Source organism: Argopecten irradians, chromosome 9 (assembly GCF_041381155.1).
Source record: "Argopecten irradians isolate NY chromosome 9, Ai_NY, whole genome shotgun sequence".
Taxonomy (NCBI): domain Eukaryota; kingdom Metazoa; phylum Mollusca; class Bivalvia; order Pectinida; family Pectinidae; genus Argopecten; species Argopecten irradians.
In genome coordinates, this window is record NC_091142.1 from 4093066 (window position 1) to 4106131 (window position 13066).

The 13066-nt window shown below is 34.5% G+C and overlaps 1 long non-coding RNA gene across 1 annotated transcript; it reads left to right on the forward strand.

Annotated features, from left to right (window-relative positions):
- The first annotated feature begins 11501 nt into the window (after positions 1-11501).
- LOC138331133 (uncharacterized) lies at positions 11502-12629 on the forward strand. Its single transcript, XR_011209667.1, has 3 exons — positions 11502-11613; positions 11779-12014; positions 12538-12629. It is a non-coding gene; the product is annotated as an uncharacterized lncRNA (long non-coding RNA).
- The last annotated feature ends 437 nt before the right edge of the window (positions 12630-13066 follow it).

Sequence of the window (13066 nt, forward strand, 5' to 3'; positions counted from 1 at the left end):
TTTGATAAGTTCTGCAATCCAGTTTGCTTTGCAAACTAGTTTTTCATAGATGCTAGCGTCATTAATTTTTCCAGTTTCATCAAATAAATCTTTTATTTGTATTATATTACTGTTGATCCAATTTTTAAAAATAATAGATTTACCCTCGTAAGTAATGCTGGAGTTACCCTATATTATCTCATTATGCACGTATGTTGGTAAAGCATTTCGCTCTTGTGATCTAAATTTAATCCAAGACTGTAGTATTTTTTTTATAAAAAGCTGGGATCTCTTCAATTATTATGTATCTTTTTAAGTGATTTGATATTCATTCTGAATATTAGTGAATTGTTACCAAATTTATCATAATAAAGTTTAGGTATTATTGTCCAGTTCGAAAAAGTATTTTTTGTGTCAAATAGTCTTTTCACCCATGTAATCCTAAGCATTTCTATATGCGTTTCAATATATCTTATGTTCAAACCCCCCATTATCTATTTCATTTATCAGTACATTTCGCTTAATTTTGTCTGGTTTATCATCCCATAAATATCCAAATATTATTTTTTCCAGTGTCTTTATTTGATCACTATTTATATGTTGAACTGTTGCCAGGAAAGTTATTTTAGGTATGATTAATGCATTTATTATAGTAGCTTTTCCAATTAGTGTCAGTTTTCTTTTTTTCCAGTTTTTTATGAGATAATTGATAGCATTTATATTTTTTTCCAGTTCATTTGCTCTACTTACTTCTTTTTTTTAACACCAAAAATCACACCTAGAGACTTGATGTTTTCTCTTGTCATCTTTATACCATAAACCTCTTTTTTGTTCTTGTTTTTACCTAGCCAAAGACCTTGTGATTTTTCTTTATTAAGCTCAAGCCCAGAATGTATACCAAAGTTCTCAATTTCTTTTATTGCTTCTTTTATATCACTTGATTTTACAAATAATGCTAATTGGGAAATTTTTATTATTTTTCTTTTAATTTTAACCCCTTTGATGTTTTGGTTTTCTCTCTATATTTATTGCCATAATTTCAACTGCAATCACAAAGATCAAACAGCTTAATGGACAACCTTGTCTTATTCGCGTGAGATTTTATATGTATCAGATACATAATTATTGTTGGAAATACAACCCATATATATCATAGTACAGTGTCTGTACCCAAGAGATAAAAGATTTTCCAAAACCAAATTTGTCTAAAGCTTCTAGCCATGAACACCCATTCAATAGTATCAAAAGGCCTTTTTAAAATCTAAAAATAAAATTTGCGCTATCTGTTCCAAATTTTTCAGCATAGTCTATCACATCTTGTATTTTGTCGTATATTTAAACACCAATAAACTATTTTTGATGTAACCATTTTGATCTGTATGTATATGTATATGCAATGTTTTCTTATTGAATGTTTATAATGGACAAAGTTTTTAAGGAAGTAACACGATCGGTGTTTCTCAGCCTGTCAGATAACTATGTATACAATTATCACTTTTACAAATAATTATAACTTAATAAATAACTATTCTCCTCTCCTATACTCCTCTATATTTCCCTTTCTCCTTCATTCTTAAAATAGAAAATTTTGATTCATATTATGTATATGTATTGTCTTCATTGCTGTCCATTATGTATATATTCATATTATGTTATTCGGGAGAGGACGTTACTAAGTTGGCAAAACTTGTGTCCAATCCCTGTTGTCAATAATTTACGACAATAAAAAAATTGTTTAAAATCAAATCACAGTAGTTACAATAACATATAGCATCGCTATTCTTCATAATCTTAGTCACAAAAGAGTTTCATGTGCAGTTTGGTATGCACATCATTGACCCAAGGAGGTCAGAAACGAACGGCGCATTCGATCACTGCTCGGAACGTCCTTAAAACTGCCTTATCAATACAAATAGGGACTTGGTCATGGGATGATAGTTAGTGCTAGGAGTCGAATCATTTATTAACATGTAAACACTGGGACTGTTTAGGAACTTGTTTCGTGGGAGGACCCGGGTGGTGCTGGCCCGGCTACGGGTGGAAGTCCGGATACTCAACAACCTACCGCCAGGAAAATGTGCATGTGGACAGCACTAATTCAGGAGAGTGTACGATTCAACGCAAGCCAATGTGTGAATGTCAAGTCAAATATATCAGGACACTCAGTAATAATTCGGATGAGATAAAAATCGAGGAAATAAATGGCATACATCTTTTTCAAAAACCTCTTGATTAAAAAGGTAAAAAATCTTTATTTTTTAATAGACACTCAATTGTTCAATTCCAATTTTATGATTTCCTATCATTTTTTGTATGCCCGCCTTTTTTTCACCATGGACGTGACCGAAATCTCCAGAAGTTAGAGAGTTCGAATGAAAATAATCGACCAAAACAACGACGAAAGAACGTCGCACGTACCGCCAGGACAACGAATGACTGTTCTAATCAACAGGACTTTTACGGAAATATACAAGTGAAGAAAGTGGAAACAGAGACAAGATTCGATCTTCTTGTTGACGTAACTCACCTCCATTCTCAAAAGCCAAATTTCGTTACCGACTATGCATTTGGTGTAACTGATGTAAATTTTCATATCGTGAAAAAGCCATTGACAGGTAATTGATAGAAGTTGTCAGTAAATAAATATGTTACTTGCTGTAAAAATAATTGATATAAACCGTTAATGTTATCAATAAATGAAGCCAGTGCAAATTGTATACACCAACTATATAATATAACTTAAGTGTGAAAGAATGCTGTTACGTTAACTGTTTCTTTTTTATTATCATTATTATTTGTATTTACATATATGGGATAAAGGTGTATATAACTTACTGAGGATTATGATATCAAATGCTGATTTTTATGAGTCCCTTGCCAGTGAAACCGGAGGGGTCTTTAATATTGTTTGTCTCCGTCTGTCCGACTGTACTGTTATATATCCAAAAGGACATTGGTTTTCCAGACGATAAATTGAGAAAAGATTAATTAATCTGTCAAAAAACTCATACAATGTTGCCATATTAGATTATACAGTCTGAGATTGAATATGGGGGTCAAAAGGTCAATTTGAAAATACAACGGATCTGTAGCTAGTTGGACTTTCATAATTGTAAGGTCAAAGTTTAGTTCACCATGCACGTCTGCTGGGATCGCCAGCGGATATCGTTAGGTTTAATTCAGTATCCATGTGTTTATTTGATACAGGTTCGGAAATGGTTACCAAATTTTTCAATGAATCAGGACAAAGACAGTACCAACCCTCTTAGTGACGTGTCATATGATGACCACGTTATGAAACAACTCCGCCAGAAACGGTGATATGGAGAAAGGACAAAAGTAAGATAACCAATTTAAATATTACACAATAATATCTCCATTTGAAAGCTGAAAGTTCTAACGTCCAATGTTTACAAATGGTGTTTCCATGAACTTTTTGTAATCGAAGGTTGGAAAGTAGAACACTAGTACAAAACGCAATGGCAAAGAATGTGTACCAAATGTCTTCCACGATAAGTGGTAAATAACTTCTGGTCACTAGCAGTCTGTTTTTTGTAATTATGATAGGAACACCTCGAAGAAATACTTAAGACATCAATCTGCATATTTCCGTACTAAGAGATCCAAGTGTGTGATTCTTCCTCTTTACAGAGGATTTTCACTTATTGAACAATATTTATGAGAATCAAATACGGTATTACTCTCCAAAATTGTATTTTCCTACCTTAGCTTATAGGATCAGTGACATCTCAGCTAACGGCATAACATTCTCAATTTATAAGTAGACGAATTATGCTGCTTTAAAAACTATCTGGTTTTATTATGAAAGGCTTTGTCTGCGATTTGAAGTCCATGGAGGCGGCCATTTTATATCAAGAAATGTCCAAACACATGCCACACATTCAGTACCTTACCCTAAAACGTCTTCTTTGAGGGAATTATGTTACTGGTATGATAATGCCCCACCTCAACACTGCCTGGAGCATTCCTCCTGTGTGACAGAACCACTGGACACGTTCAGTCGTATCCTGACCAGTCGGGACCTCACAGTGACCTTCACAGGCTGGAATGACCCCTCTCCTGTACCGGGAGACCCGAAGTTCGCTTCCGGTATACACACATACGTGATAAACATGTATGAGGTTACAGAATCTGGGTCTGATTGCCTTGACGTTGGAAGAACTCCTATTATACCAGAACTTGAGAACGAGAATTTGACTCAAGTCAAGGTCAGTATTCCCTCAAATTTACCAAATCCAGCTATGTACGCTTTAGTTTTAGATGTGACGGACGTTGCTAACAATGTGCGACAAGCTCGAAGATTCGTCATATTTGACAACTCATCAACTGTAATGGCGAGAGATGACAAGCCTTTCTACTCCACAACAGCCTCTCAGAAAGCCAACCACAAGTGGCAAACAAACCTTGAACAGATATGTTACTCCTGGACCGACAAATACTACAACGATAAATTCCATAAACTGAATTTCTAAAAACCAATAATGAGACGATCCACAAGGTTTGATATCTGGTGTGTATGAACCCAACAACTAGAATCCTTCCCGTATCAGGAACTGAAAACATCCACGGCATCATGAGGTTTTATTACACACTAAGACGGGATGGGATGGTTATAAATAAGTCAGACGTTCCGGACTTTACGCCACAGAAGTTATGCGTCTCACCGAAATTAACTGATGGGGAAACTTATCGTTTAGATTTAGTGGCAGAGGATGTGATGACCCATATCTATACAGACTCCCTGGTTACTTAAATTGACTCCACTGAACCTGACTTAGTCGATAATTGGCTTGAGAAAAACGGATATGAGCGACTCTTTGTACATAACAGTATCGACTTGTCTAAATTGATTCTCACATTCGAGGCTTCCGATATCCACAGTGGTATTTACTCCGTAGACTGGTCTCTTGGTGCAACTTTTGGAGGGAACAATATTGGACAGGACTCCATTGGTGTACAGCGGCTCAGCCCGAACGTAAGTATCTCTTCATTTCTGTCGTGTGAATGTCCCGCCAAAACCGTTTAATTACAACAATGTTGATTCAAGTACTCCCTATCATCAACGTGTATTTCTTTAACTGGTACTGACATATCGAGGACAGAAAATCTTAATTGTATAGTCAGATCCATGTTAAATCAGTTTCATAGAAAATTTGAAAGTTTGACTTTCCTTTTTGAAAACCCTTGTATGATCCGCTTACAGATGCCAAAGTTAAAATACGATACTTTTATCCCTGTAGTTTGAACGCAATAGTCATTTTTTTCATTACCATGTGGCTATTGCAAAATATATGTATATCTGATAATGTTTCGAAAACAGTGTGAAACGGATGTCGTATTGTTAAATCAACAATTGGATTTGTATTTCAGATCACTTGTCCGGATGCTGTACTGACCTCTTATTGTCCTTCTGTAGGAGTTTGCTCCTTTAACAATTTCACGCTCCATCTGAACGCACTCGTCCATAACCACACCCACAAAGGAAATCACAACCGCCAGTACCACTTTACCATAACAGTTACTAATATAGCTCAGCTTGTTTCTGTTGAGCATTTAGAAATCATGGCTGACTCGCCTCCCGCCCGGGGGTTGTGATGGAAGGGACGGTCGGGTCACCAGACATAGACTACACTAGTGATAGTAGTTCATTACCGTTGTAGCTTGGCTGGATTCATTGATCCTGAGAGCGGTATAAAGTTGTATAAGGTCGGACTGTCGACAGGGTGTTTGGAAATTGCAAAGTTGGACAATTGAATGACAATGTGTCCCGAGTAATGGAACCTCATATCCTGGAGACAACGTTAAACATCATCTCGTCTTTCTCTATCAGAGGACGGTAAATTACTACGTGACTGTAGTGGATTACAACAACGCCATGGAACCGTCAAAGCCTGTCTGCTCGGATGGTATCGTTATGGACAGGACTAAACCAAAGTTGGTCAAACTTACATTACAGAGTGCGACTATGAGAGAGACTATTCTATGTACTGCTGGTAGGGCTTGGTTCGTCACAGCAAACTTAACGAAACACGAAATACGTGACACAGCATGCAGTGAAAGTGTACGAACTCTACCACAAATGACTTTGTCTCGAGTCCTTCCCAAGGACAATCCCGAATATAAAACACGATCTTACTCCGACCTGCAACATAAGTGCTTTACATGGTACTATCTATCTCCCGATCGATTTGATTAACCTAAAATGGAATATAATCGAGGGTGAAAGCCAAACTCACGAGGTATTCTTTGGGATCGGCTCAACAAAGGATTGTTTATCTTCTCCAGATTTAATAGGTTACCAGAAACTCATCACAAATATTTCTATAAGAAACGACCACACTGGCCTTAGTAACGGAGATGAGTTCTTCATCTTCATCAGAGTTACCAACAGTGCCGGCCTTGGTACGACGGCTGTGATTGGTCCGGTTCTACTTGAACGAGTCCCCTCCTGTTTGTCCTATCACACTGCTACCAAATATCCATGACGACACTTTGATTATCAACTGGACCATCGGAGAGTTCCGTGATAACGATCAACATGAGGACATATCGTCCTTTTTCTACCGGATTGGTAAATGGGATTACTTCTTATTCAATTTTTTCATTAGTAACTTTGCTAGATCTAAAAAAAAATCAATAAGGAAAGAAAAAAAACTTAAACAAGAGAAAGATGTTGAAGAAAGTGTGTTTTGAAAAATTTGGTATATTAGCAATGAATAATTCTCATTTCTTAATTTTAGAGGAGGTTAATTTCTTGACTGGTGCCTGTTTTTACTTTTCAGGTCTAGACGGGAACTTAGTGACCGATTTATTCCTCTTCTGAACACTGAATGTAATGGGAGTAAGATGGGAGTAAGTGCTTTAACATTGACGTGTCAGATATACAAGCCTACGACATCCATGCAGGACGTGAATTCTTTATATTGAAGTGAATGCCTTTAATAAACGCCAGTTATTACTGTCCTGTCGATACCCGAACCATTCTATCTTCTATCTAGTCTACCTCCTGGTCATGGGATCGTTTTTGACATCATACCTGGTAACATCTCCCCTCACAAGAGCTACGATGACGTCGATGTAACGTTAGCGTCATCTCAAGTATGTGTTGCGTGGGAGGGATTTGAACATCATGGCGGTGTTTCCTATGAATTCGGAGTTGGACAATCTCCTGGAACTGATGCCGTTGTTTTCGTTTCACCAAAATAAGCAATACCGGCGTTCATTTTTTGATACAGTTTACTAACCTGACCAAGTATACACAATATTTCCTCAACAGTCCGAGCGTCGTCAACAGGAGGAAGAAGGGTACGCGTAATTTTCAGGACGGTTTAAGTATGGTCAACGAAGCGACGATATTGATTTTCAAATTATTACATGGTTTATTGATGGGGAAGGATGTTCTGGACGCGCACACAATTCTAAAAGAAACCGTCGCCTTTTCACAAACAAAAGAATTAGCCATTAAAATTCCAGCCAACGCAACATTTCCATAATAGGAACAAACATATTACCTTTAATAACCAAACTCGAGCGGTTTCCATTTCTTTGATTTTTTATTTAACAAAGAAGCTATCATTCACACTAGGACCTCAGAGACAGCATAAAACAACAATATGTACACAGCTTTTACATCCGATGATTGCGCTCCCCCACGCTACATCAAACGTGTCATTCCAATGTACAAATAAGAAATTTCTCCTGATCAGATGTATACGTGAGCATAGAGCTGGCTGAGTCATCGAACCAATGACATCAAGTTTGCATCTTATCGGTTGGTTCATGTCTACTCGTGGACAAATGTAGTGAATATCCATCAGTAAAGTATCACATTACAAAGAATGAACTAACCGAGGTGTATTATCCACAAAACATTAATATCACAAACTTGATCTCGCCGTACGGCGAAAACGATCCTGGTAAAAACCTGCATGCCTACAGTTTTATAAAGAGGTATCGATTAGAGATCCCGCGGGAGGTATATCAACAGGAATATACCAAAAAAGGGGATTATAGTTATATTTATTTTACATTTCTCATCAAGCATGAAGAAGATATGATATTTTTACATTTACTTAAATATCATGCAATGCAGCTCTCCTAACCCAAATCCCAAAATAACATTTCTATGATTAAAAGCCAATAAAGTGGATCCGTTTCAACGAATCATTATCTTAATACTGCGATTTAAAAAGACGTATGGAAAATTAAAAAATAAATGGCGAAAAGTTTGGAAAAAAAACAACAACAAAATACCGTCGTTCTTAAGATGTGGAGTAAAAATGGCATTGCAATGCCGCGTTATCTAAATAACGATAAACATGTTATGTAATGCAGCATGTGTAAGCAAGTTTTTTTTAAATTTAAATCCAAGTAAAAACAAAAACACAGTAAGACTGCGTTAAACAACGTTACCACATACCTTCGGTTACCCGGTTGCAAACCCCTTGTCTCACCCCAAAGCTTTGAATCTAAATCAGAGTGGAATATGTTAAGCACAACTGTACCACAAGGTTTGACAGTTTGACTGACATGTCAATTGGTGGTCTCATTTGCGTTGGGTCTGATAATCTTCACATAGATAGTGATATCAACTTTTACATTAAGGTAACTTTTGTAAACTCAGAGTAAATAAATCCAACAGTCGTGTGTTAGCGATAACACCCGGAAGTGCAATGTAAGCACATTAATCTAAATCTATTGAAAAATAACCAATATTAATCGATAATGAGAATTCAGTGTAAAAGTTGTTAAAATCATAAAACAAAACAAAAATATCGGAATAAACTAGAAGATTATATGGCACGCGTTTCAGTAGAGCAAATGAAATAGTCATGAATATTCATGTTTTCAATTAATGTAATAAAGCAATTGCATATTTGTTTCTTCATGGGTTAAATCAAATTACTGTAAAAAAACAGTAATACAGTTATAACGAACCTCGGGGGACCAACAAAATATCACTTCGTTATAAGCATAATTCGTTATGCAAATTCTACAAACATATTTTAGAAACCTAACATTCACTACGATATAACTCTAGATTCGTTAAACACGTGTTTTACTGCAGTGTTCACATTATAAACGTGTATATGCAGGTTTATAGAGTCTTGGACTTCGGGTTTGTTTGAGAGATAAACCAACTTCTGTATAGCGCAGTGGTTTCTGTAGAATTGATACATTAGTCAGTAATATTATTAAAATAACCACATTTTTCTGTATTTATGTTGTGTGGTAATAGTTCACCGTCTTTGTATAAAGCGATAAGTTACAATTAGCAGTATAATTCAAGATAATATAAGGAACTTAATCCTTCCACTTTTTCTGTTATTATTAAAATCTTAACTCTAATTGACACGATTATATATCTGATTTACATATATATTCATTAAAAGTAAATATTTTACTTATAATAAAACCATTTTGAGATTAATGTATTCAAAACTATGTGAATTGCCTTTCATTGTTTATCACGTACTATATATTATATTGACAATAACAAAAACTTAATCCCATTTTAGATTGTTTGAATAGCACCGTTTCATGTCACGACACAACCATGTTGATGTGAAAATATACAAATCAGCTTACAATACCAAAACTTGGCTTTATGAATGAATTGTTCTAATCCAATACTTGTTATCTTAGACGCAGCCACTAGGCCTAGTATAACACGGACATTATCGCACACGTACCAGTACAATTAGTGATAGCCCCAATAATCAAATTACCTAATAAGGTATTTCTGTATGTGTATCAACATTAAAGCAGAATTCAAGATATTATAAGGAATTTAATCCTTAGCTTGTTTTACTGTTTGGTTGGATAAACTCTAACATTGTTTAAAGCTAAATGCGTCCCCTGTACTATAAACTAGCTGTGTTTACTCGACTAATACATAGTAAATAACTTATTACTTTACATATAAAACTCATTTTCTATCATATTTTATTATGTTTGTTTTATCAACAACGTCATTAAAAGATAGAGAAAAAAGTTTATACCCGAAACAAACACTAGCCAAATAAAGTTTCCTTTGTGGAGACATTTAATGACTAAGGATTGAAAATATGTGGCTAAAACATTTAGGCTATTTACATAAACGTTTGTGTGTTGTTGTTATTTTTGCCAGAGAATATCGAAATCGACGTTTTGTTGAGATTATGTTGCTATTTGTATATCGATGTTTATCTTGAACACCAATTTGGTTGAGGCATAAAAAATTAGTGCTATTCATAGACAAAAACTTCTTTTTTTACCGGAGCACATCGAGAATCTAATGTTTTTAATTTAAATTACTTTATGTTTTGTGATTTGTATATCGATGTTAACGTATATTATATATGTTGAATATTATGAAAAACGTTTCCTTGCCATTGGTTATTCATAATTACATGTAAACACACAAATTTGAATTACAACAACGGAACTATGATTAGTCTAGATTACATTGCTGAGATCAATTTGTTATTCGGTGTCCGCCGCCTCGCCAAATGCAACATTTTTCATGAACTAGTATTTTCTCGTATCTCTCCTTTTTAATACCATATACTTGTGATGAAATGTCTATGTGATAAGACGGGGAGTTTTTAAACTCCATTTATCATGAAGAATCTCAGTTGGTTTAATCATTCTGTCAAAGTCAATCGAGCTGCTATCTCAAACAGGTTGTTATTGTGGTGATTGGTTGGAGCAAGACCTCCTATGATAGGTGTCAGATGAAAACTACATACCAACAAGTGACGTACACTTCAGATTGTCACCGGAGACACCCGAGTGAGGGCGGAGGTACGTAATGTGGCCTGGTCGATAACAGTGTGCTTTTCTAAATATCATTTATCTATCATGCTAATATTGTGAAACCATCAAAAGTCTACTCAAAAACAATTTTAGAAACATTATTTAGGATAATGAATATGCATTAAGCAGGTGATGAAAGAAGATACAATATATTGTTAATGGTATTTAATATTGGTTATCCTTTTTATCATGATATTAGATATTCTTAACTATTTTCTACAACTAGTTTTTGTAGTGATATCGTGTATTTATATATGTATTTATTCATGTATATTGCATCGTTATGAAAACTGTATTCGAAATGTGGTCGGGTAGATAATAGTGAGCTATTCATAAAAGGTATTTCTTAATGGTATCTATCTATCACGATTCTGTCTAATTTATCATGCTAATTTTGAAATATGGCGAAACTATCAAAGATTTACAACATCTTGCATACACCGCATATTTAAAATAAACAGTAAAGTATGTGAGATCATACGGTTAAATAATGTTAATGATGTATTTTTTTTCAGTGATATTTACTCTAATGTGGGTAACCGTTTTACCATAATAGTACTAGACATTCTGAATTTTGAATTATAAATATATAAATGCAATTAATTTATTCTCTAATACGGTTTTTGTACATTGTTAAGTGATCAACCTAATTCATCACATCTGCTGCTAACTGTTTTATGTAATCTATTCTTGACAGTTTTCAGATGATACCTAAGAATATGCTGGTGTGAGCATACACACGGTCTATGATGGAGAGTTATATAACCCATCTTTGGGGCGTTATAATGCTTCTGTGTATTGGTCCAATCACATCAGGTAAGAAGTAGTGATTATACATCTTTATACTGTAGATAATTATACAAATATTAGTCCGCCGTTGTACTTTAGTCATCAGTTTAAATATTATTTATTTGAGTATGGAATAATTTTCTTTACAATTCCGGTCATCGGTTTTACTTATATGCATGTTTCTTATTTTAGGTGAGACATATAACGTTACGATAAAAACTGGAACAGTATCTTATGCTCCAACTTTCGCTAGAGTAAGGATGGATGTAGAGGGAACAACGGGAAATGTCAGCCATGTATACCTTGGCCGTGACTTTCCACTAGGCAGTACCAAATATAGATATGTGACTTTGAATGTTGGACGAATAAATCGGATAACTGTTTACAATGATAACAGCGGACCACAACCAGTCTGGTTTATGGAATATGTAGGTTCAATTATTAATTTAAATCATGATTATTTAATCATTACCTTCAATATATTTTATTACTTCTGGAAATATAACACCAGCCACATATGAGTGTATCTGTGGGTCATTGAGAATACACCCAACTTTCATAATTTTATGTAACATAAAAAAATAATTCATCTAATCTTAATTAATTAATCTGATCACCTGTAATTCAACTTTTGGTAATGGACTAATATTTCTTAGAAATTATTTCGCTTTCGTTTGAACCAATCCAATGTTGCTGCAGTAACGTCACCTTTTACGTAATGACCTGGTAACATTTTTGTGAACCAATGGAAATTCTTGTTATGAACAAGATTTCAATATTTTACACAATATCTATTTACGACAGTTTGTTAGTATTATTTGGTAGATTGATAACAAATTCAGAATGTGATTTTCTTTTTCAAGAAAATAGAAGATATTTCAACCTCTTTCTTTCTGAGTCTCATTCAGATATGATTTTACTACTAAACGTTATTTGTTTCATATGATTCAGATTGAAATAAAAGATACGTCTTCCGGACTAAAATACACGTTCGAATGTCACTGTTCGGTAGGGCATGGAGACAAACGGATACTGAAGTCAAAAGGTATGCATATCATCGGTGATGTTATTAATTTCTTATTAATTTAGATGTATTAACATTTTAAAAACATCTTCGTCATACGTTATAACTCTATGTCGTATATATATTGTATAAAGAAAGAAATCATTTAACTAAATGAATTTGAAGAATGGCAGTCGAGTTATCTAGGTAATATTCTTATGTAGGGAGAAAATGTAAAAAAACGATAGGATACCAATTTCGTTGGCTGGTTAAAAAACTGATTAATGTAAGTCAAAAGGATATGACACAATACTAAGAAACTGAATAACTACATTACGTAAAAAATCAAACTGATTTAACCTTGAAGAACTGGGAAAATTGTATTGTTTATTCGATATTAGTTTGACGTTCATGTATTGTAGTATGTGATTTACAAAACAGAATTATTTAATAATGTTTTTATCGTTTGTTGATATG